The 23,628-nt window shown below is 39.3% G+C and overlaps 4 pseudogenes across 4 annotated transcripts; 3 read left to right on the forward strand and 1 right to left on the reverse strand.

The window, feature by feature from the left end:
- Positions 1-756: 756 nt before the first annotated feature.
- On the forward strand, positions 757-3,778 carry AT4G07640 (annotated as a pseudogene; the record flags this gene model as incomplete). The annotated part of the gene is made up of 1 exon: positions 757-3,778.
- Positions 3,779-8,576: 4,798 nt separating this feature from the next.
- AT4G07650 lies at positions 8,577-10,055 on the forward strand (annotated as a pseudogene; the record flags this gene model as incomplete). The annotated part of the gene is made up of 1 exon: positions 8,577-10,055.
- A 563-nt stretch (positions 10,056-10,618) lies between these two features.
- AT4G07660 lies at positions 10,619-15,445 on the reverse strand (annotated as a pseudogene; the record flags this gene model as incomplete). The annotated part of the gene is made up of 1 exon: positions 10,619-15,445.
- A 5,273-nt stretch (positions 15,446-20,718) lies between these two features.
- Positions 20,719-22,407, forward strand: AT4G07662 (annotated as a pseudogene; the record flags this gene model as incomplete). Its single annotated transcript has 1 exon — positions 20,719-22,407.
- Between the last annotated feature and the right edge of the window lie 1,221 nt (positions 22,408-23,628).

Consider the following 23,628-nt stretch of genomic DNA (forward strand, 5'->3'; position numbering starts at 1 on the left):
TTAGGTTAGCTCTCGTCAATGGTGATTGAGTCTTGGACTAGGTTAACTTGAGGGTCTCTGTTGCGGTGGCACTTAGATTTGGTTAATGAACTTGTTGTCTAGGGATAATTTATTGAGCATGTCAATCACCTGTAAACTGAGGAAACGAAACTACTCAATTACCCCATCCTCGGGAATTCTTTATCTAATTGAATTCTGTGTTTACTCCACTATTGTTTACTGCATCTTGTTATCTGTCGCTTAATTTCTGCAGTTATTTCTTGTTACTCGACCTCGTACTCCACCACCCAGTTGTCTGGCAACAGACTGTGCAGTCGAGTATCTGTGTTTTATTTTCTGTCTGTTACTCGACCTGTCACTCGACCACACCCAGTGCTCTGCAAAGAGCTGTGTTGGTCGAGTGTTTTACTGTTTCTGTTTGATTTTCTGTTTTCTGCATGTTCACTTAGGACTGCTAGAACACACCAAAACATGTTATTGCTTGGCTTGACTTAGTGACTTTTGATCACATCTTGATTGTTAGCATCACACCCATTTGGATTGACAACCTAAAATACTACAACGACATGATTGGTGTTTTAGGATAATTGACTAAAAACCTATTATCAATTTGGCGCCGTTGCCAATTGGGTGTTTGTTTGTTACATTTGAGATTTCAAACTTGCTTAGATCAAGTTTTTTTTTTCAATTTTCTTTTTCGATTACTAACTATGTGTTTTTCTTGTTGTCTTCTTGATCCAGGTACACCTCTGCTGTATGCGAACTCGATCAACAGGCAATCAGAACCTCCTTTTCAACGATAACATCGATCGCATAGCTCGCGAACTCAGAGAAAGGAGAAACACAATCAACCTTGTACCTCAGCAACCACTCGAAATGGCTGACGAACAGAATCAACAAAATGGCCCAGCTAACATTGGTGCTGGAGATGCACCACGTGATCACCGTCAGAGAGAAGGAATTGCACCTCCTGCTATCCAGAACAACAACTTCGAGATTAAGAGTGGTCTCATCTCGATGATTCAGGGGAACAAATTCTATGGTCTGCCAATGGAGGATCCACTTGACCACCTTGATGAATTCGATAGGCTCTGCAACCTAACAAAAATCAATGGTGTTAGTGCAGATGGATTCAAGCTCCGTTTGTTTCCTTTCTCCTTAGGCGACAAAGCACACATCTGGGAGAAGAATCTGCCCCATGACTCAATCATCACCTGGGATGATTGTAAGAAGGCTTTTCTATCAAAGTTCTTCTCCAATGCCAGAACTGCAAGACTCAGAAATGAAATTTCTGGTTTCTCACAGAAGACTGGTGAAAGCTTCTGTGAAGCATGGGAGCGTTTCAAGGGTTACACCAACCAATGCCCTCATCATGGCTTTACTAAAGCCTCTATGCTCAGCACTCTTTACAGAGGAGTCCTACCACGCATCAGAATGCTTCTGGATACCGCCAGCAATGGAAATTTCCAGAACAAAGATGTTGAAGAAGGCTGGGAATTGGTTGATAACCTTGCTCAATCAGATGGCAATTACAACGAGGACTGCGATAGGACCGTCAGAGACACAGCTGACTCTGATGACAAACACAGGAAGGAGATCAAAGCGCTGAATGACAAGCTGGACAGGATTCTTCTTAACCAGCAGAAGCATGTGCACTTCCTTGTTGATGACGAGCAGTTTCAAGTCCAAGATGGAGAGGGTAACCAGTTGGAAGAAGTTAGCTACATCAACAACAACCAGAGTGGCTACAAAGGGTATAACAACTTCAAAACCAACAACCCCAACCTCTCCTACCGCAGCACCAACATTGCTAATCCTCAGGATCAAGTGTATCCTCCACAGCAACAACAAGTTCAGAACAAACCTTTTGTTCCCTACAATCAAGGTTTCGTTCCTAAGCAGCAATTTCAGGGGAACTACCAGCCGCCACCACCACCTGGGTTTGCACATCAGCAAAACCAAGGTCATGCTGCTCCTGAGGCTGATATGAAACAAATGCTACAACAGCTGCTTCACGGGCAAGCCTCTGGCTCCATGGAGATGGCAAAGAAGATATCTGAGTTACATAACAAGCTGGACTGTAGCTACAATGATCTCAATGTCAAGATGGAAACACTGAATACCAAAGTCCGATACTTAGAGGGACATTCTGCATCTTCTTTAGCTCCAAAACAGACAAGCCAACTACCAGGCAAAACAGTAGAATCCAAAAGAATATGCTCATGCTATCACACTGCGTAGTGGAAAAGCACTTCCAACTAGGGAGGAACCAAAGACGGTCACTGAGGACAGTGAAGATCAAGATGGGGAGGATTTAAGTCTCGAGAAAGATCAAGCTGACAAACCACACGAGCAACCACTCGACCAGTCACTCGAGCAACCACTCGACCTGTCACTCGAGCAACCACTCGATCTGCCACTCGACAACGTTACTCGACCAACAACTCGACCTATCTTCCCAGCAGCATCAGCAACTGCTCCAAAACCAATTACTGTCAAAAACAAAGAAAAGGTCTTTGTCCCTCCTCCCTACAAACCAGAGCTTCCATTTCCTGGCCGTCACAAGAAAGCTTTGGCAGATAAATATAGAGCTATGTTTGCCAAGAATATTAAGGAGGTTGAGTTGCGGATACCTCTTGTTGACGCTCTAGCGCTAATCCCAGACTCTCACAAGTTTCTGAAAGACTTGATCGTGGAGAGAATTCAAGAAGTGCAAGGGATGGTGGTATTGAGTCATGGATGCAGTGCTATCATACAGAAGAAGATCATTCCTAAGAAGCTTAGTGATCCTGGTTCATTCACTCTACCATGCTCTTTAGGTCCATTGGCTTTCAATAGATGCCTATGCGATTTAGGAGCATCAGTCAGTCTCATGGCGCTCTCTGTTGCCAAAAGATTGGGGTTCACTCAATACAAGTCCTCCAATATATCCCTCATCCTAGCTGACAGATCAGTAAGGATCCCTCATGGTTTGCTCAAAAACTTCGGAATCACGATCGGTGCTGTGGAGATACCAACTGACTTTGTAGTCCTGGAGATGGATGAAGAGCCCAAGGACCCTTTGATTCTAGGGAGACCTTTCTTAGCCACTGCAGGAGCTATGATTGATGTCAAGAAAGGGAAGATTGATCTAAGCCTTGGCAAAGACTTTAGGATGACCTTTGATGTCAAAGACGCGATGAAGAAGCCTACCATAGAAGGGCAACTCTTTTGGATCAAAGAAATGGATCAGTTAGCCGATGAATTACTGGAAGAGCTGGCGGAAGAAGATCATCTTAACAGTGCTTTAACCAAAAGTGGTGAAGATGGGTTTCTGCATTTGGAAACATTTGGATACCAAAAGCTGTTAGACTCCAATAAAGCGATGGAAGAATCAGAACCCTTTGAGGAATTGAATGAACCAGCAACAGAGGTAATGGTAATGAGCGAAGAAGGGTCAACTCGAGTTCAACCTGCACTCTCGAGGACATACTCGACCAGCCACTCGACCTTGTCTGCCAACGAATCTGGGGAGCCGATCATTCCAACTTCAGATGACTGGTCTGAACTTAAGGCACCGAAGGTTGATCTCAAACCACTTCCTAAAGGTCTAAGGTACGCATTCCTTGGTCCAAACTCTACTTACCCTGTGATCATTAATGCCGAGTTAAATAGTGATGAAGTGAACCTACTATTATCTGAGCTTAGAAAGTATAGGAGAGCGATTGGTTATTCATTATCCGACATTAAGGGAATTTCACCTAGTTTATGCAACCAAAGGATCTCTTTACATGTTTAGGATAGGAGCTTCAAGATCTCAACTGATCACTCGACCCCCTGGTCGAGTGGAGGACATCACTACTTTACCACATCACTCGACCCCGAGGTCGAGCGTCTTCATCCCATCACCTGACCACCACTCGATCGCATCACTCGACCCCGAGGTCGAGTGTCTTCACATTCATTGCCAGACCACTACTCGACCTCGTCACTCTACCTGGAAGTCGAGTATCACCATCACCACCACTCGACTGCATACTCGATGGCAAGCTTCAGGGCCTTCTTCATTCCGCACTCAACCAGACACTCGAGCACAAGGAAGAAAAGAAGACTCCAGCTATTCACTCGACCTCCCACTCGACCACATGGGTCGAGTACAGTTCTTAATCCGTCCCAATACTTCGTCGTTTTAAGTATTAGGGTTTCGTAATATTTGGCTATAAGTAGCATGTACTTCACATTTTCGCAGAGAAGTTTTTTATCTAGTTTTATTTCCGCAGACCTTGTGTTCTAGACCTTTTGTAATCCAGATTTCTCTTTATCTATTCAGTATTCAGTATTCAGCTTTTGTTCTTGATTTCGGTTACTGTTGTTCATTCTGTTATCATCCTGTACACTGTTGTTATCATGTTTTCAACTTGTTCAACGTTTATGCTTTCGTTTATGATGTCTGAGTAGTGAATAGATTTCTGAGGATGGGTTAGAGTAGTGTAGAATTCTCAGTATGCTAGGTGATTGAGTATTGATTGATAGATCCCTTCTGGATTAGTTGTTCTTAATGCCTATTGCTTTCTGATCAACTGGAATTTGAGCCCAGACATTTCTGCGCCCAAAAAGTGTTCGATGAAATGTCTGAACCACTAATTCCAGAGATTCGTGACCGTGTACTAAGGTATTGGTTGCAGGGAGCGTTTTGGTTTTAACTTGTTGATTCGTAATGCCTGTTAGGTTAGCTCTCGTCAATGGTGATTGAGTCTAGGACTAGGTTAACTTGAGAGTCTCTGTTGCGGTGACACTTAGATTTGGTTAATGAACTTGTTGTCTAGGGTTAATTTATTGAGCATGTCAATCACCTGTAAACTGAGAAAACGAAACTACTCAATTACCCCATCCTCGGGAATTCTTTATCTGATTGAATTCTTTGTTTACTCTACTGTTGTTTACTGCATCTTGTTATCTGTCGCTTAATTTCTACAATTCTTTCTTGTTACTCGACCTCATACTCGACCACCCAGTTGTCTGGCAACAGACTGTGCAGTCGAGTATCTGTGTTTTATTTTCTGTGTGTTACTCGACCTGTCACTCGATCACACCCAGTGCTCTACAAAGAGCTGTGTTGGTCTGTGTTGGTCGAGTGTTTTACTATTTCTGTTTGATTTTCTGTTTTCTGCATGTTCACTTAGGACTGCTAGAACACACCAAAACATGTTATTACTTGGCTTGACTTAGTGACTTCTGATCACATCTTGATTGTTAGCATCACACCCATTTGGATTGACAACCTAAAATACTACAACGACATGATTGGTGTTTTGGGATAATTGACTAAAAACCTATTATCATATTTTTAGAGCAGTTTCCCATACCCTTAGCCTAGCCTTATTTCAAGCCAAAGATCATTTGTGTGATTGTGAGGTCTTTTTCGATTGAGCTTGGTATAACTTGTTAGGTATGAGCCGACAAGAGCAGTCTTTCATGTAGACCTAGCCCACGCTCTTTGGGTTAGCTAGGACTAGGTGGAGACTTGTATTTGGGATTGGGATTGTGTATGGATTGAATGAGAATGAGAATGAGAATGAAAAGAAAAGGAAAAAAAAGAGTAAGAGTTTAGAGTTCTAAGGGGGATACAAAAGTGTTAAGTCTAGTAAAGGGTTTGGAATTCAAAGAAGTTAGGCATAGTGATTCAAAGAAAAGGGTAAATCGCCCTATGTGCTAAGATTAGAAGAAAAGCCTTAAGTTTGTCAAAGTATAAAACCAAACCCGCTAGACTCTTAAATTGATTCAAAGAGAACCCCTTAGAACTTGAACCAAAAAGAGAGAAGAATGAGAAAAAGGGTAGAGTTAGGACATCTATGGGACTGGGATCATTTTCTGAGCTATCATACTATATCATTGGGTAGATGGGAGTCTGTTCTTGTATGTATCCATTGGCTTTTACCTTTAGCATTCTACTGAAGCTCAATCTTTTCTCTGAGAGTCCCCTGTTACTCGACTAAACCATTAGAGGGACCATTTTTGTCTCTTAGCCTAAGCCGAAACCAAGTGAGTTCATAACCATTGCATTGCTTGATCCACTATTCGTGCTTAATGAATGTTAAAGGGAATTGGTTGATGTGAATGCTTGAATAGATTAAGGCAAGTTGTTAGGTTGCATTGTGACGAGTATGGCTAACGTTTCTAAGTAAGGGTCAATCATCTTGCAACCTAGAATTAGCTACCTGGACATTGAACTTACCCGTTTTATATGCATGCTTCGGTTCTTGAATCCCCACCTTCAAACCTCTCCTTCAACTTAAGATTTTTTTGTTTGCTTGAGGGCAAGCAAGAGATAAGTTTGGGGGAGTTGATAACACTGTATTTTACTCATTTTAGGTGTGTGTTTATCATCATTTAGTTTTGCATTTGCTCATTGTATCATATCATTTTGCACCATTTTAGCTTATTTTGCATACTTAGGCATCTAGGATCATCTTGCATTCGCATTGCATGTTTTGGTGTGTTTTCAGGTGTAGAAGGAGCTAAAAAGGACTTTACTCGATCCATTCACTCAATCCAGGCTGCTACAGAAGAGGCATCAATTCACTCGACCTCTTTACTCGATCCAGGATGCTACAGAGGAGGCTACAGTTTACTCGACCCTCTTACTCGATCAAGGCAACCTCAGATGAAGCAGCAGATTGATCTACTCGCCCCTCCTACTCGATCCATTTACTCGACCACGGGTGACCATCTCTACAAGACTTGTTGAGCTATCAAAGCGTCTTCGGATCCTCCTCATTCCCCACTCAACCAGACATCTGAGCATACAGATAGGAGAGGATGAAGCATCTACTCGACCAATTGATCACTCGGAGCATATACACAAAGGCACAGACTTTGCAGTACCCTCTTTACTCGATTCCCAAGATCGAATATTCGCCCAAACCGCCTCAAGTCTCTTGTCTTCTAGTGAATCTAGGGGTTCAACATTTTACTATAAATAGATCACTTTGGGGTTTGTCCAAAGGATCTATGCTTTATCTTTCAGTTTTTCTTTGTGTTTATGAATCTTAAAACCTTAAATACTCTTAATCTATTTCGTTTTTGCATTTAGTTCTTTAAGTAAAGTTGTTTAGCTTATTTAGATCTACATTTTGGTATGATTTCAGTAATTTTTGGGTTTGTGATCTTGAGAATGTTGCTTGAGTAGTGATTAGGGTTCTTGAGGATGGATTAGATTAGGGTAATCTCTAGGTTAGTTAGGTGGTTAGTGTTTAGGGTAATACCCTTCTGGATTCGCTTGGCCCCTATGGGATTTTTGCTGGCTAATGTGGAGATTCGATCATAGACGTCCAGCGTCCAAAAGACGTTCAAATGGATGTTTTATCTACGAATTCCAGAGATCTGTAAACTCGACCAAGAGATTGGCTTGTCTGCTTATTGGCTTTGGTAAATTGTTTTTTAAACTCTGCTCTGCTATGTTTCATCAACGAGAGTTGAGATTAGGAAGTGGTAGAGTTATGGGGGTCTCTGTCACGAGAGTGGATTGACCCGGTTTTTGAATCTATCGTCAAGGGTATCTACCTTTCACCTATTAGCCATCTGATAAACCCTAGAGTTGCCCTTATCAATGAATCCATCCTTAGGACTTCTATTAGATTTATTTGTATTCCCTGTTGATTGCACTTTTATTTACCTGTTATTTGTATCCCCTGTTGATTGCATTTTAGTTCTTAATTTTGTCACATGTTGGTTCTACTCGACCCAATGATCGAGTAGAGCTCTTAAAGTTCTTATTTTTGTTGTTTGAATCCTGACCTAAGATTGTTACTAGAAACCCACCATCTTTATAATCTGGCTTGACTTAGTTGTTTCTGTACACATCTTGATTGCTAGCAATACAGTGGACTGGATTGACACCTCCTATAGCTGCATCGACATGTTTGTGTTTTACGGGAATTAAACATAAGTAGGCCTAAAAACCTGCTTATCAGTTTGTAACGACAGAGATAGTGTCTCATGATGTTCTAGTTCGCATTATCCGGACTAGATAGGACTAGGTGGGCTCTTATACTTTAGGTTGGGATGTGTCTAAAAGAAAAAGAAAAAAGAGGGTTGATTCATTGATAAGAAAAGGTAAAAGACTCTAGGTGAAGTAAGCTAAAGAAGCAGAAAAAGTCTAGTAAAGGTTTTGGGATTTGTAAAGAAAAGAAAAGAGTTCTTGTTAGCTAATGAAGAAGGGCAAAAGCCCTCGGTTTTAAAATTTCAAAAAACAGGAACCTTAGTTGTTAAAGAAATCCAAATCCGCTAGATGTATCAAAGTGTTGAGAAGCTTCTCCTAGAGTTAAGAGAAAAGAAAAGAACGATTAGAAAAATTGCTTAAAAGATTCATGAATGCAAAAGGTAGAGTCAAGTTCTTATATTGGGATTGGACATGGGATTACCATTAGAGCTTCATTGGTTATACTCTGGGTAGATGGGATCTTATCTTTGTATGCATAGCTTGGGACTTACCTTTAGCATTCTACTAAAACTTAATCATTTTTTGAGAGATCCCCTGTTACTGAAACCTATTCTGTAAGGGACCATCTTTGTCTCTTGACCTTAACCTTAGCCAAATGAGTTCATTGATGATGAATTGCTTGATTCACGTTCCAAAACTAATGAATGTTAATGGTGGATTTGAAAACATGTGTGGGTCGAACATAAGAGTCGGATTGATTGAAAACAAGGCATGGCTAACGTTTTTGAGTAGAATTCGATCATATCGCAGTTTAGAACTACTAACTTGGACATTGATTTCATCTAATTTATCTGGTGCTTTGGCTTTGAGTCCCCGCTTTCAAACCTCACTTCCAGCTTATTCTTAATTGTTTGCTTGAGGGCAAGTAAAGACTAAGTTTAGGGGAGTTGAAAGTATGCCTTTTACATGTTTTGAGCATCCATTTGTCATCACTTTACCATCATATCACCACAGTTTTATACCATTTCTCATACTTTGTCATCACTTTGCATGTTTAGGATAGTTTTACATGCATGTTGCATATTTGTGTTGTTTTCAGTTGATTTGGAGCTGTTGACGAGCTAATTGGAAGAAGCGGACCTGATCGTATCAAACCACTCGACCCCCTGTCGAGTACATGCTTCACGACTTCAACAAACCACTCGACCCCCTCGTCGAGTAGAAGGCCTCGTCACTTTGCACCACCACTCGACCACATGGCCGAGTATCATCAACTCCACCACCTGACCATCACTCGATCACACCACTCGACCCCTTGGTCGAGTACCTCTATCACATTCACTCGATCACTCACTCGATTGCACGGCCGAGTCTCACCATCATCACACACTCGACCGACCACTCTACCACCTAGCCGAGTATCACCATCTCCATCACTCGAATTTATACTCGACTGCCAGCTTTAGAGTCTTCTCCATTCCGCACTCAACCAAACACTCGAGCACAAGGAAGAAAAGAAGACTCCAGCTCATCACTCGACCATTCACTCGACCACCTAGGTGAAGTGCCGTTCTTAATCCATCCCAATATTGTGTCGTTTTGAGTATTAGGGTTTCGGAATATTTTGCTATAAGTAGCATGTATTTTACATTTTCGTAACCGAAGTTTTATTCCGTAGACACTATGTTCTTGACATTTTGTAATCCAGATTTTTCTTAATCTATTAAGTATTCACTACTTGCTTTTGATTTTGTTTACTAAGTTGTTCATCCTGTTATCATCCTACTATTACTCTGTTGCTATCATGTTTTCATTCTTATCATCGTTTATGTTCTCTACAATGGTGTCTGAGTAGTGACTAGGTTTCGTAGGATGGGCCAGAGTAGTTTAGACTTTTTCGTATGCTAGGTGGTCGAGTTTGATTTCTAGATCCCTTCTGGATTAGTTGTTCTTAATACTTATTGCTTTCTGATCAAGTGGAATTTGAGCCTAGACATTTCCGCGCCCAAAAGGTGTTCGATGAAATGTCTGAACCACTAATTCCAGAGATTCGTGGCTCTGTACCAAGGTATTGGTTGCAAGGAGCGTTTTGGTTTTAACTTGTTGATTTGTAATGCTTGTTAGGTTAACTCTCGTCAATGGTGATTGAGTCTGGGACTGGTTTAACTTGTGTGTCTCTGTTGCGGTGGCACTTAGATTTTGTTACCAAACTTGTTTTCTAGTGATAATTTATTGAGCATGTCAATCACCTCTAAACTGAGGAAACAAAACTACTTAATTATCCCATCCTCGGGAATTTCTCATCCAATTGATTTCTTTGTTTACTCTGCTACTGTTTATTGCATCTTGTTACCTGTTGCTTAGTTTTTGTATTTTTCTCCTGTTACTCGACCTGATACTCGACCACCCAGTTGTCTGGCAACAAACTGTGCAGTCGAGTATCTCTGTTACATTTTCTTTCTGTTACTCGACCTGTCACTCGACCACACCCAGTGCTTGGCAACAAGCCGTGTTGGTCGAGTGTGTTTACTATTCTTCTTGAATTTCTGTTTCTTGCATGTTCACTTAGGACTGCTAGAACACCCCAAAACCTGTTATTGCTTGGCTTCACTCTATGAACTCTGAATGCATCTTGATTTCTAGCATCACATCCATTTGGATTGACAATCTTCAGTACTACAACGACATGATAGTGGTTTAGGATTAATTAATCTTAAAAACCTATTATCAGTGATAAGGGGTGGCGACCTAGTGCTTTACTCCATGCTTCTTCAAGAGGTTCTCAAACACCTTGTTGATGAAATGCTTTCCGCCATCAGTGATGACTACTCTGGGAACTCCAAATCTCGGGAAGATTATGGTCTTGAACAGCTTCAGCATAACCTTTGCATCGTTAGTAGGACTGGCAATAGCTTCGACCCACTTTGATACGTAATCTACGGCGACCAGTATATACTTGTTACCGTATGAAGATGGAAATGGACTCATAAGATCAATTCCCCATACATCAAAGATCTCCACTTCCAAGATTGGGTTCTGAGGCATTTCATTTCTTCTACTGATGTTGCCCTTTCTATGGCATGTATCACATTTTGAAACAAACTCTTGAGCGTTCTTAAACATTGTTGGTCACCAAAAGCTTGCTTGCAGAATCTTTGACATTGTCTTGAATGTCGCGAAGTGACCACCAAATGCGGAGCCATGGCAATGCAGCAGGATACCTTCTACTTCATCTTCTGAGACGCATCTCCTATAGATCTTATCTTTATAGAGAGTGTAAAGATAAGGCTCATCCCAGTAGTAATGGTGTATGTCCCTGAAAAACTTCTTCCTTTCATAACTAGTCAGGTTGGGAGGCTCTACTCCGCATGCCAAGTAATTGACGTGATCAGCATACCATGGAGATCTTTACTCAACTGCGTTCAGTTAGTGGAACTCTTTCCCGCTATAGCTCCCACCGAAGAATTCTACAACCATAAGTTGCTCTTCTGGCATTGAGTCGTCTATCAGAATGGGTTCTTCAATTCTCATCCTTGACAGATGGTCAGCTGCACCATTTTCAATGCCTTTCTTTTCTACTATTTCCATGTCAAACTCTTGCAACAGAAGTATCCCTCTCAACAGTCTTGGTTTAGTATCCTTCTTGGCATACATATGCCTCAAAGCTGCATGGTCTGTATAGACAGTGACCTTGGATTCAACCAAATAGCTTCTGAACTTCTTAAATGCGAATACAACAACTAGAAGCTCCTTCTCAGTTGTTGCATATCTTCCTTGAGCTTCATCCAACGTCCGGCTGGCGTAATATATGTCTTTGACCGTTTTAGGTGGTTGCAACTGCATCATCACTTTAATCTTTTCCTTGTCAACCTCTATACCCTTCTCTGATATCTTGTGACCCAACACTATGCCTTCCTTCACCATGAAATAACACTTTTCCCAATTGAGAACAAGATTAGTCTCTTCCCACTTGGTCAGTACCCTGCCAAGATTCAACAAACATGAGGAGAAAGAGGGGCCATAGACCGAAAAATCGTCCATGAAGACCTCTACCATCTTCTCGATTAAATCTGAAAATATAGAGGTCATACACCTCTGAAACGTTGTAGGAGCATTGCATAAACCAAATGGCATTCTCTTATAAGCAAAAGTTCCATAAGGACATGTAAAAGTGGTTTTCTCTTGATCATTAGGGTGAATTGGTATTTGAAAGAAACCACTATATCCATCAAGAAAGCAATTGTATAGGTGATTAGCTAAGCCCTCAAGCATTTGATTAGTGAATGGTAAAGGAAAATGATCTTTCCTAGATGCAGCATTTAGCTTTCTATAATCAATACATACTCTATGACCAGTTATAGTTCTAGTAGGGATCAATTCATCCTTTTCATTTTTAACTACAGTCATTCCGCCCTTTTTAGGGACGCAATGCACTGGAAAAACCCAAGTACTATCAGAGATAGGGTAGATGACACCAGCATCAAGCAGTTTCAAAATTTCTTTTTTCACTACTTCTTTCAAGTTAAGATTTAACCTCCTCTGTGGTTCAATGCTAGAATAGGATTCGTTTTCAAGGTGGATCCTATGATTGCATAAACTAGGTGAAATTCTCTTAATGTCAGATAGTGAATAACCAATTGCTCTCTTATACTTTCTAAGTTCAGATAATAGCAGGTTCACTTCATTATCATTTAACTCAACGTTAATGATCACGGGGTAAGTAGAGTTTGGACCAAAGAATACGTACCTTAGACCTTTAGGAAGTGATTTGAGATCGACCTTCGGTGCTTTGAGTTCAGACCAATCATCTGAAGTTGGAATGATCAGCTCCCCAGAGTTGCTGATAGTCGAGGTTGAGTTATTGGTCGAGTAAGTTCTCGAGTGAGCAGGTTGAACTTGTGTTGACCCTTCTTCACTCATTACCATTACCTCTGTTTCTGGTCCATTCAATTCCTCAAAGGGTTCTGATTCTTCCATCGCTTTATGTGAGTCTAACAGCTTCTGGTACCCCAAAGTCTCCAAATGCAGAAACCCATCTTCACCTCTTTTGGTTAAAGCACTGTAAAGGTGATCTTCTTCTGCACGCTCTTCCAGTAACTCATCAGCTAACTGATCTATTTCTTCGATCCAAAAGAGTTGTCCTTTTATGGTAGGCTTCTTCATTGCGTCTTTAACGTCAAAGGTCATCCTACAGTATTTGCCCAGGTTTAGATCAATCTTCCCTTTCTTGACATCATTCATAGCTCCTGCAGTTGCTAAAAAAGGTCTTCCCAAAATCAAAGGGTCCTTGGGCTCTTCATCCATCTCCAGGACTACAAAGTCAGTTGGTATGTCTACAGCACCAATCCTGATTGGTAGGTTTTCAAATAAACTGTGAGGGATCCTTACCGATCTATCTGCTAGGATAAGGGATATGTTGCAAGATTTGTATTGAGTAAACCCCAATCTTTTGGCAACAGAGAGTGGCATGAGACTGACTAATGCTCCTAAATCACAAAGGCATCTTTTGAAAGCCAATGGACCTAAAGAGCATGGTAGAGTGAATGAACCAGGATCAATAAGCTTTTTAGGAACGATCTTCTTCTGTGTGATAGCGTGCATTCGTGACTCAATATTACCATCCCTTGCACTTCTTGAATTCTCTCCACGATAAAGTCTTTCAGAAACTTGTGGGAATCCGGGATTAGTGCCAGAGCGTCAACAAGAGGTATCCGCAACTCAACTTCCATGATGTTCTTGGCAAACATAGCTCTATACTTATCTTCCAATGCTTTCTTGTGACGGCCAGGAAATGGAAGCTGTGGTTTGTAAGGAGGAGGAACAAAGACCTTTTCTTTGTTCTTGACAGCAACTGGTTTCAGAGCAGTTGGTGATGTTGCTGGGAAGGCTGGTTGAGTAATGTGGTCGAGTGGCTGCTCGAGTGTCTGGTCGAGTTGTTTGTCAGCTTGATCTTTACTGAGACTGAAATTCTCTCCATCTTGATCTGCATTATCCTCAGTGACTGTCTTTGGTTCCTCTGTAGTTGGAAGTGCTTTACCAGTGCGTAGAGTGATAGCATGAGCATATTCTTTTGGATTCTGAATTGCTTTTCCTAGAAGTTGGCTTATCTGTTTTTGAGCGGAAGTAGATGTAGAATGTCCCTCCAAGTATCGGGCTTTGGTATTCAGTGTTTCCACCTTGATATTTAGATCATTGTAGCTATAGTCCAACTTATTGTGTAACTCAGATATCTTCTTAGCCATCTCCATGGAGCCAGAGGCTTGCCCTTGAAGCAGTTGTTGTAGCATTTGTTTCATGTCAGCGTCAGGAGTAGCAGGACCTTGTTTTTGCCGAGGGGCAAAACCAGGTGGTGGTTGCTGCTGGTAGTTCCCCTGAAATTGCTGCTTCGAAACAAAACCTTGGTTGTAGGGAACAAAAAGTTTGTTCTGACCTTGTTGTTGCTGTGGAGGATACACCGTATCCTGAGGATTAACAACGTTGGTGCTGCGGTAAGAGAGGTTGGGGTTGTTAGTCTTGAAGTTGTTGTATCCTTTGTAGCCACCTTGATTGTTGATGTAGCTAACTTCTTCTAAGTGGTTCCCCTCCCCATCTTGGACTTGATACAGCTCCTCATCAACAAGGAAGTGCACATGGTTCTGCTGGCTAAGAAGAATCTTGTCCAAGTTTTCATTTAGTGCTTTGATCTCCTTCCTGTGTTTGTCATCCGTGTTAGATGTGCCTCTGATGGTCATGTCGCAGTCCTCGTTGTAATTACCATCTGGTTGAGCTAGGTTATCAACCAATTCCCAGCCTTCTTCAACATCTTTGTTCAGGAAATTCCCATTGTTGGCGGTATCCAGAAGCATTCTGATGCGTGGTAAAATTCCTTTGTAAAGAGTGCTGAGTAGAGAGGCTTTCTTGAAGCCATGAAGAGGGCATTGGTTGGTGTAACCCTTGAAGCGCTCCCATGCTTCACAGAAGCTTTCACCAGTCTTATGTGAAAAACCCGAAATCTCATTTCTGAGTCTTGCAGTTTTGGCATTGGAGAAGAACTTTCCTAGAAAAGCCTTCTTGCAATCATCCCAGGTGGTGATTAAGTCATGGGGCAGATTCTTCTCCCAGATGTGTGTTTTGTCGCCCAAGGAGAATGGAAACAACAGGAGTTTGAATCCGTCTTCACTGACACCGTTGATTTTGGTTAGGTTTGGAGAGCCTATCAAATTCATCAAGGTGGTCGAGTGGATCCTCCATTGGCAGACCATGGAATTTGTTCCCCTGAATCATCGAGATGAGACCACTCTTAATCTCGAAGTTGTTGTTTTGGATAACAGGAGGTGCAATTCCTTTCCTCTAACGGTGATCCCGTGGTGTATCTCCAGCACCAATGTTTGCAGGGCCATTCTGTTGATTTTGTTCGTCGGCCATTTCAAGTGGTTGCTGGGGTACAAGGTTGACTGTGTTTCTCCTTTCTCTGAGTTCGCGAGCTATGCGGTCGATGTTATCGTTGATAAGTAGGTTCTGGTTGCCTGTTGATCGAGTTTGCATACAGCAGAGGTATACCTGGATCAAGAAGACAACAAGAAAAACACACAGTTAGTACTTGAAGCGAAAATTGAAAAAGAACTTGATCTAAGCAAGTCTGAAATCTCAAATGTAACAAACAAACACCCAATTAGCAACGGCGCCAAATTGATGATACATTTTTAGTCAATTATCCTAAAACACCAATCATGGCATTGTAGTATTTTAGGTCTTTAATCCAAATGAGTGTGATGCTAGCAATCAAGATGCAATCAGAGTTCAAAGAGTCAAGCCCAGCAATAACAGGTTTAGGGGTGTTCTAGAAGTCCTAAGTGAACATGCAGGAAACAGAAATTCAAGCAAAACAGTAAAAACACTCGAGCTTTCGATGTTCTCACAATAGACTTATGATGTTTTCAATTAAGCTTGACCAATAGATTATAAAATAAGAAATAAAGAAAAGCAATAAAAATCAAGATGTAAATCAGATGAGAAAAGAGTCAAGTTTAGGGTATTCTCACGAGGTAGATGATTAGTAGATCTAGTGATAGCTAGGTTGTTATCGAACCGTTCTTAAACTCAAACTCTAATTATGGAATAACCGGTGGTGTTCCGCGAAACTCTCTATGCTTATAGCTAAAAATAACCAGAGAAACCGATAGATCTTTAACCTAAACATGCATTCTAAACGAGTTCAATTGTTCACCTTAGTAGATAGGCCGATTCTTATTACACACCTATAAACCAGGCTCATCAAATAATAGATCCAACTACAGATACCTATGGTGAGCATACCTATTGTCTGGATTCAAGTTCTAGTTAGCTACTCAAGAACTACCATTAAGAACAATTAAAGATGAAGAATCCTAACACATAACCTAGCAAGGGGGCAATCTACAAAATCATCTAAATCCCTAATGAGAAACCCTAAACCTAACAAGAAGACTACTCAAACATGATCATAGAAGAACAAAACATGTATAAAGTAGAAATCAAAATAAAAAACAAGAGAAGAATAGAGTTAGAAAGATCTTCTCTAAAGGGAGTCTCCACAGGGTTTTGCTCCCAAAGTACAAAAGAGATAGAGAATAGCCTCTCCAAGCTTATGTCTAAACAATGACCTAAAAACTATATAAATATGTCTTAAAAACGTGTTGGGTCTTCATTAAACATAGGAGAAAGTTCTGGGCCGAATTTGGAAATCTTCAAAACATCAATAAGTTGCGTCTCAAAATTGGCGTCAGGTATTGGTGGCGCTCGATATCAGGGGTGTTGTCGTTCGACACCTACGTGCATTTTCGTCTCCGGATTTCTTCAGCAGCATAAATTCTCTGTTTTCTTCCAGAATGCTTCATTATCTCCAAATGAATCACAATCATGTAAAGACCTGAAAAAGACTAGAAAAGACTCTAGAAATAACAAATAGACTTTAAAACCTATACCTAAAACATAGTTAAAAATTGGGATATATCAACTCCCCTAGACTTAGCTTTTGCTTGTCGTCAAGCAAAACACAAAAGCCGAACCCGTGGAAGAGGTTTGAAAACACAGGAACTCCTAACATTCTCTAGTCTATTGCCTTGATCATTCTAACCAAATCCATATGCCTAGCAGTTCTAATCAAATCCTAACCAACATGTATTTCTCTGCAAGCTTACACAACATTCTAGATTCCATACATAAGTTCCACAATTATATCCACCAGGCTCTCATTGCTGGGTCTCATTAAACAAGCTAACATTCAAGATCTTTCTATACTCATCCCTGTACTATACCATGATAAACCGACCATTCTTTTATTATTTTTTTCTTTGGTGTTCTTTCTCTCCCCAGACTTATTCTTTATAGAGAGTAAACAAAGGGGAACTCGCATACTGGATCGACACCCTCGGCATTTTGCCAACCTTTGTAATTGCTCATTCCAAATAATGTATAATACTGGGGTGATAGGAAACATTCCTACCCCTATACACTATTTGAAAATCCTATCAATCTCTTATTTTCTTTTTATTTTTATAAGGGGAGAGGAACACATTCTTTTTATCACATTGGTCTCAATATCAGGTAAGAAGAAGGAGTCAAGATCTATGAATACTAACCGTTTGAAGAGGTAAAAGGAAGAGCAGTGACATTAGCTCCATCTTTAGTGGTTGTGTTTGAAACTAGGATATCTTCAAGTCTGTTGGTTTGCCATCTAGATTTTCCAATATTCGGATTGAGTCGAACCTGCAACACTCATCAATCAGGCAATAATCAAGAGAAATATAGATCATGATTCCTAACTAAACTAAACTAAACGTTTTTTTTATTCTGACTCAATAAACTCAAAAACAAAAAATAATAAGAATAAAAAATAAAGGCGATGTTAGTAAGAACCTCCCCCAGACTTAAACGACATTGTCCCAAGTGGCATTCAAATTCGAAGAAGGTGAGAAAAATAAATCAAAACTAAATAAAAAAGAAAGAAAGGGAAAAGATAAATCAAACCAGTGGGTTGCCTCCCACTAATCGCTTGTTTAGAGTTAATAGCTTAACTTTGGTGGAGTTTGGAGATCAGGTGGATCAGATGGAGGAAGTAAATACTTCCTAGTAGAACCTCGCATCATCCAAGGTGGCGTATAAACAGTTGGTGTGTGCGGTTTACCAAGGAAGTGAGGAATGTCAACAGGGCAGGAAAGAGGTATGGGTGGTCTACTCCGGTTTCCTGAACAATCATCAAAAGAAAGAACAAGCGCTCTGTAACACCCGCCCCGCCATATAGACCAAGACGGCATGTTTTCATCTGATCTTACCAAAAACGTTTTCTTTGAACTTCACACACGAACAAAAAAATGCACACAACTCTTCACGCGTACTAACCTGAGGAAAAAGGGAAAAAGGGGGTGAGTAAAGAATACTCAGTGAGGGGAATTAACTCTGCCCACTGAAACATAGAACACTTTCTAAAGCTATACAGCCATCATCATAACATATAAACTTAGACACACGCCATCAACCTAACATGCTTTAACTTCTAATACCACATTTATAATAATCAACTTATATATATATTATATATAAACATACACATCGTTAGGTCCAGTCATCCTCGTGACGACTAGAACATCATGAGTGGAGGCTGGCCCACGTGGCTCAGATACTCCCATTCCGGGCTCGTCAGCCGTTCTTGACCAGTTGTTAACCCATCGGTCCATCACTGTCCACATCACTAAGGAGACCACGGCCCATAGCTCGATTCTCCCTAGTCATACATTCATTATACATACATACTCATAATCATACTTAACGTACATATACTTATAATATCATATATAACATCACATTATCAAACATCATACTCAACAATCATAAAGTCATATCATCATGTAATTTTATCCTACACAATCAGATCTAAGCCTACATATCATGCGTAAAGAAGCATAACAAAAGAAAATGATAATATGTTTCACAAATACCATCCTCAGCTTAGCCTAGTTCAAGATGACAACACACTTCTCCTTCTTCCTCTTTCAGACAAACTTAATCTCTATCTTGATTCTCCTTCGACCAGGACCTCAATACATGAGTCATGAAAGCTCCTGCAAAGCTTCAGCTCCAACGGATCTCGTTTGCACCATCAAACAACACAAACTCATTACTATTTACTTCAAATAAAACTGTCTTGGAAACATACTCAAAAGTCAGGAACTAACCATTAGAAACGTGATCCTACCGTTCAATATGTAGCTAGTAGAATGATGAATAACTCCACGAAGTTTCATCCCGATCAGACATCACATGAATCTCTCACGTTCTTTTGAAGATGATGCATCAGAACTGATATTTAGGTTTCTGCAACTTGAGATGATTCTGGGCTAACTTCCAAGGTCAATTCCGGATGGAGCTTAAATCCGATGGACAAGCTGTCAGATACCCTGAGTTCCTTGAAGCAAGGTCTTTCTATAGACGTCTTGAACGTGATCTAATTCCTTTTGGTCCATCGGGAAAACGCATCACAAAACCAGTTGTCAAACACTGTTCTGGAAACGTGGGAACGAGATCTATTCAGAACCGTTAAGAACTCGCCCAAACTCCTTTGAACGTGACGGGAAACGGATCACCAATTCCACCACTTGAACCTTTTCCTTCTTTCACATATACACACAAAAACCCAAAAGCTAACTTGATCTATCTGCCACAAATTCAATGACTAAGAGAGACAATTCCACTAGAAAGAAGGCATAAATAGATTAGGTTTTCCTTACCCAATCAAGCCGTTGTTTAACGGTGATGATCCGTGACGTTCGCTTTCACTCCACACTTGTTCGTGATCAAAAACAAAACTACATGCTCCAACAACTCCAATCTCAACGTCAACGGTGATGGTGGCTGATTTAGTTTAGGGGTTAAGATACCCCAATATATATGACACTTACAAAATCCTTGTTGTTTGTCATCAAAAAGAGATTGGGCCATTTATGGGCTATATCATAATATCAAAACAAATTGGCCCAACTATGTGGGAGTGGGGTGTTACAATCTCCCCCACTTAAATGAAATTCGTCCTCGACTTTTCGGTGGTGATTTATTTCCATATAAAACCACTTACTTGTATCTTTAGCAAACACCACTTCCACATTCACGGTATACAAGCAGACAACCTTTCATTAAAACTTCTAACTTACCGTCTTTACAAATCGACACCTGCTTTCTAACGATGGTAGCTCTTTTGATGCGCCACTCTTGTAGCATAGAGAAGCTTTAAACTTTACTTTTCAACATCCACTGGACTTAGTGCACAAAAAAACATTTTTGTCTAGTACCATAACAACAAAAGATGAAATTCTCGTTTACCTTGATATGACTTCTCATATTCTTAAATATGCTTATTGACATGGGTTCCTTCCCATTCTTTTTTTTCCACTGTTTCTAGGGCACCTTCCCCATCCTTGTGAATTTAACAAGGTTACATGTCTATTGACTTAGACGGTTTCCATTTGTCTTACCTTAAATGTCTCTGAGCTCTTATTCTCTTATAATACTTTCTTCCATTTCCTTTCTCAATAACCTTATCCTTTAGCCTTTCATGACTATCCTGGTATACTGACCCTTACTTGACACTTCTTAACGCCATACTAAAGCGAATAGAACACGAGAATCCAAATTACATTTCGAGAATCACAAGAAATGTAATTAAGTCTTCCCAAAAAGAAACTAATTAAGTAGATATATAAAAATCACTTAACAAAAGATTTACTCAACGCAATCAAAGAAATCAATCATCAAGCCTTATTATTTGTGTGTTAATATGCGTTTCAGATCTCACTTTATGTGAAGCTGACAAAAGAAATTATACTCTTCAGGAGATTGAGAAGCTACTTTTTATGAATTTTTATTCTTTGACTAACCTTAAAACATTTCCTCATCCAACAAGGAAAACCATTGATAATTCTAATAGATTGATTTGTTATGAGATGAGATATGACATAAGTGAGCAGACAGAAAAGCACAATGAGTGGATTACTATGTTGATAATGGAGCAGAAATCAATTTTTGATCAGATAATGGGAGTCGTTGAAAATCAATCAGGTGGAGTTTTCTTTGTTTATGGTTTTTGAGGCACTAGTAAAACATTTTTGTGGAAAACATTATTAGCTGCTATCAGATCAAAAGAGAAAATTGTGCTCAATGCTGCATCGAGTGGGATAGATTCATTACTTTTACCCGGTGAACGGACAACACATTCAAAATTTGTTATTCCTTTAAATCCAGAATGATACCCCTACGTGTTCAGTAACTCGGAATACTGATATTGGTGATTTAATGAAGGAAGCTTCTCTTATAATATGGGATGAGGCACCAATGATGAGTAAATTTTGTTTTGAATCATTTGATAGAAGTTTAAATGATGTGTTGGAAAAACATGATAACATGCCTTTTGGTGGTAAGATTGTTGTCTTCAGTGGTGATTTTAGACAGATTCTGCTTGTTATTCAAGGTGCCGGAAGAGCTGAAATAGTATTATCTTCGTTAAATGCTTCTTATCTGTGGGAGAAATGCAAAGTACTAAAGCTAACTAAGAATATGCGACTTCTAAGCAACGATTTGAGTATTGAAGAGGCTTTAGAGATTCAAGAATTTCCTGATTGGATTTTAGCTGTTGGTGATGAGAAGATAGCCGAACCAAACGATGGAGACGCGTTAATTGATATTCCAGAAAAGTTATGAATTACAGAGGGAGAAGATCCTATTGAAGCTATAAGTTTAGAGATTTATGGAGATCCAACTCTTTTACTCGAAAATAAAGATCCTAAATTTTTCCAAGAGAGAGCTATTTTGTCTCCTACCAATGAAGATGTTAATACTATTAATCAGCGCTATAGAAAAGCTACCAGGTGTGTATTAGAATAATATATCGTTTGTATTATTAGTTGCATGTTAAACTTATTGTTTAATTTTAATTTTTTTCTAATACAGGTGAACAAATTCAGTACCTAAATACTGATTCAATAGATCCTTCCAACACTACTTCAGAAAACAATCCAGTGTTCACTCCAGTTTTCTTAAACTCTATCAAGATATCAAGTCTACCAAATCAATGTTTACGTTTGAAGATTGGTGTCACAGTAATGTTGCTAAGGAATTTAGACCCAAAAGGTGGATTATGCAATGGCACAAGGCTTCAGATAACACAGATGACTCCGTCTATTTTACAGGCTGTTATTATTACCGGAGATAGGTGTTGTGATATAGTGTTGATTCGAAAGATTCTCATTACCCCATCCGATACCAAACTACCATAAAAGATGCGTAGAAAACAATTTCCTATAGTTGTTGCTTTCGCAATGACTATTAATAAAAGCCAAGGAAAATCTTTGAAAGAAGTCTGTCTATATTTATCAAGACCAGTATTCTCACACGGTCAGCTTTACTCTATTGTTGATAAAGATAAGAAGTTTTAGAGGAAAACAATGAATGTAGTCTTCAAAGAGATTTTCCAAAACTTATAGATTAATGAATACTTTGTTTTCATGAAAATTGTTATTTTCATTTATGCTACTCTAACATTAGTTAACCATAACAAATTTTGAAATATATTTGTTATAGTGTCGACAAATACTAATTACTAATGTTAAGTTTTTATATTTAAAATCTGTAGAAAAATATCATAATAAAAATATTTTAATATATCTCTAATTATTAATTTAGATATTAATTTTAATCATCCACTAATCTAATAACTTCTTAAACCTATAGATTTCGTATCTTCTGATTTATGCTTTGAGAATATTCTATATATTTTGTGAAAAATATATATTGGAGTAACTGAATATATTACTGACAATAATCACTTACTATAATATCATCAAAATATTTCGTTCCCATAAGTTTCTTCGATATTATTCACAAAATCTTGCGTTTTACTTGGAGATAACTCCAAATCTCATGAAAACCCTAGCACTAAGCTAAAGGCTACTTTATATATATATCCCCTATAACATTAGGATATATCACCACACATTTTCTTCCCACATCAGTAAATTTGAATTTATTAAAGCTAACCACCAAAAGCAAACCATGCCAAGAGAGATAGCTTAAAAATAAGTCGATGATCCTTTGGTTTTGCATAGTTTGAGCTGAATACTTATAATTCAGAGGGTAGGAACCTTACATTTGATGAAGTAGCTGATCATTTTACTTAGAACAGAAAAGGAAAAAAGTTCCAACTAAGGAAAAGATCTTCCAAAATTGTCCGTGCTAGCTACAACAGTTCACGGAAAATAAAAAAAAATGTGCTTTGAAATTGCTTATGCGTTTTGTCACAGATCCAAAAAATGACAAAGAGCTGAGGACGTGAGATGGTGTTGTGTATGAGACATACACTGAAGTGTGTGCTGCGCGAGGATTTATGTAACAAGAGGGATGTCATTCCATTTCATTCAACTTTTTCGATTCAATTTCCTTTAAGTTCTATGTTTTTATTTTCAATTTCTACTTTGTTATTCATACTAAAAAATAATTCATGTTTTACTTATGCTTTAAGTACCTTTGATTCCAGAAGACTTCTCCCCATCGTTCTCTGTGTCTTTTACCTACATATTTAGAATAAACGTTAATATAAAAAAAATGAATAATTCAATTTTGTGGTACTAAAAAGGTAAAATTACCAAATTAAACATGATTTAATAATTAAATTTTATGCTTCACATACAATATATGACAAATAA

The sequence above is a fragment of the Arabidopsis thaliana genome, chromosome 4 (assembly GCF_000001735.4).
Source record: "Arabidopsis thaliana chromosome 4, partial sequence".
NCBI classification, from domain to species: Eukaryota; Viridiplantae; Streptophyta; class Magnoliopsida; order Brassicales; family Brassicaceae; genus Arabidopsis; species Arabidopsis thaliana.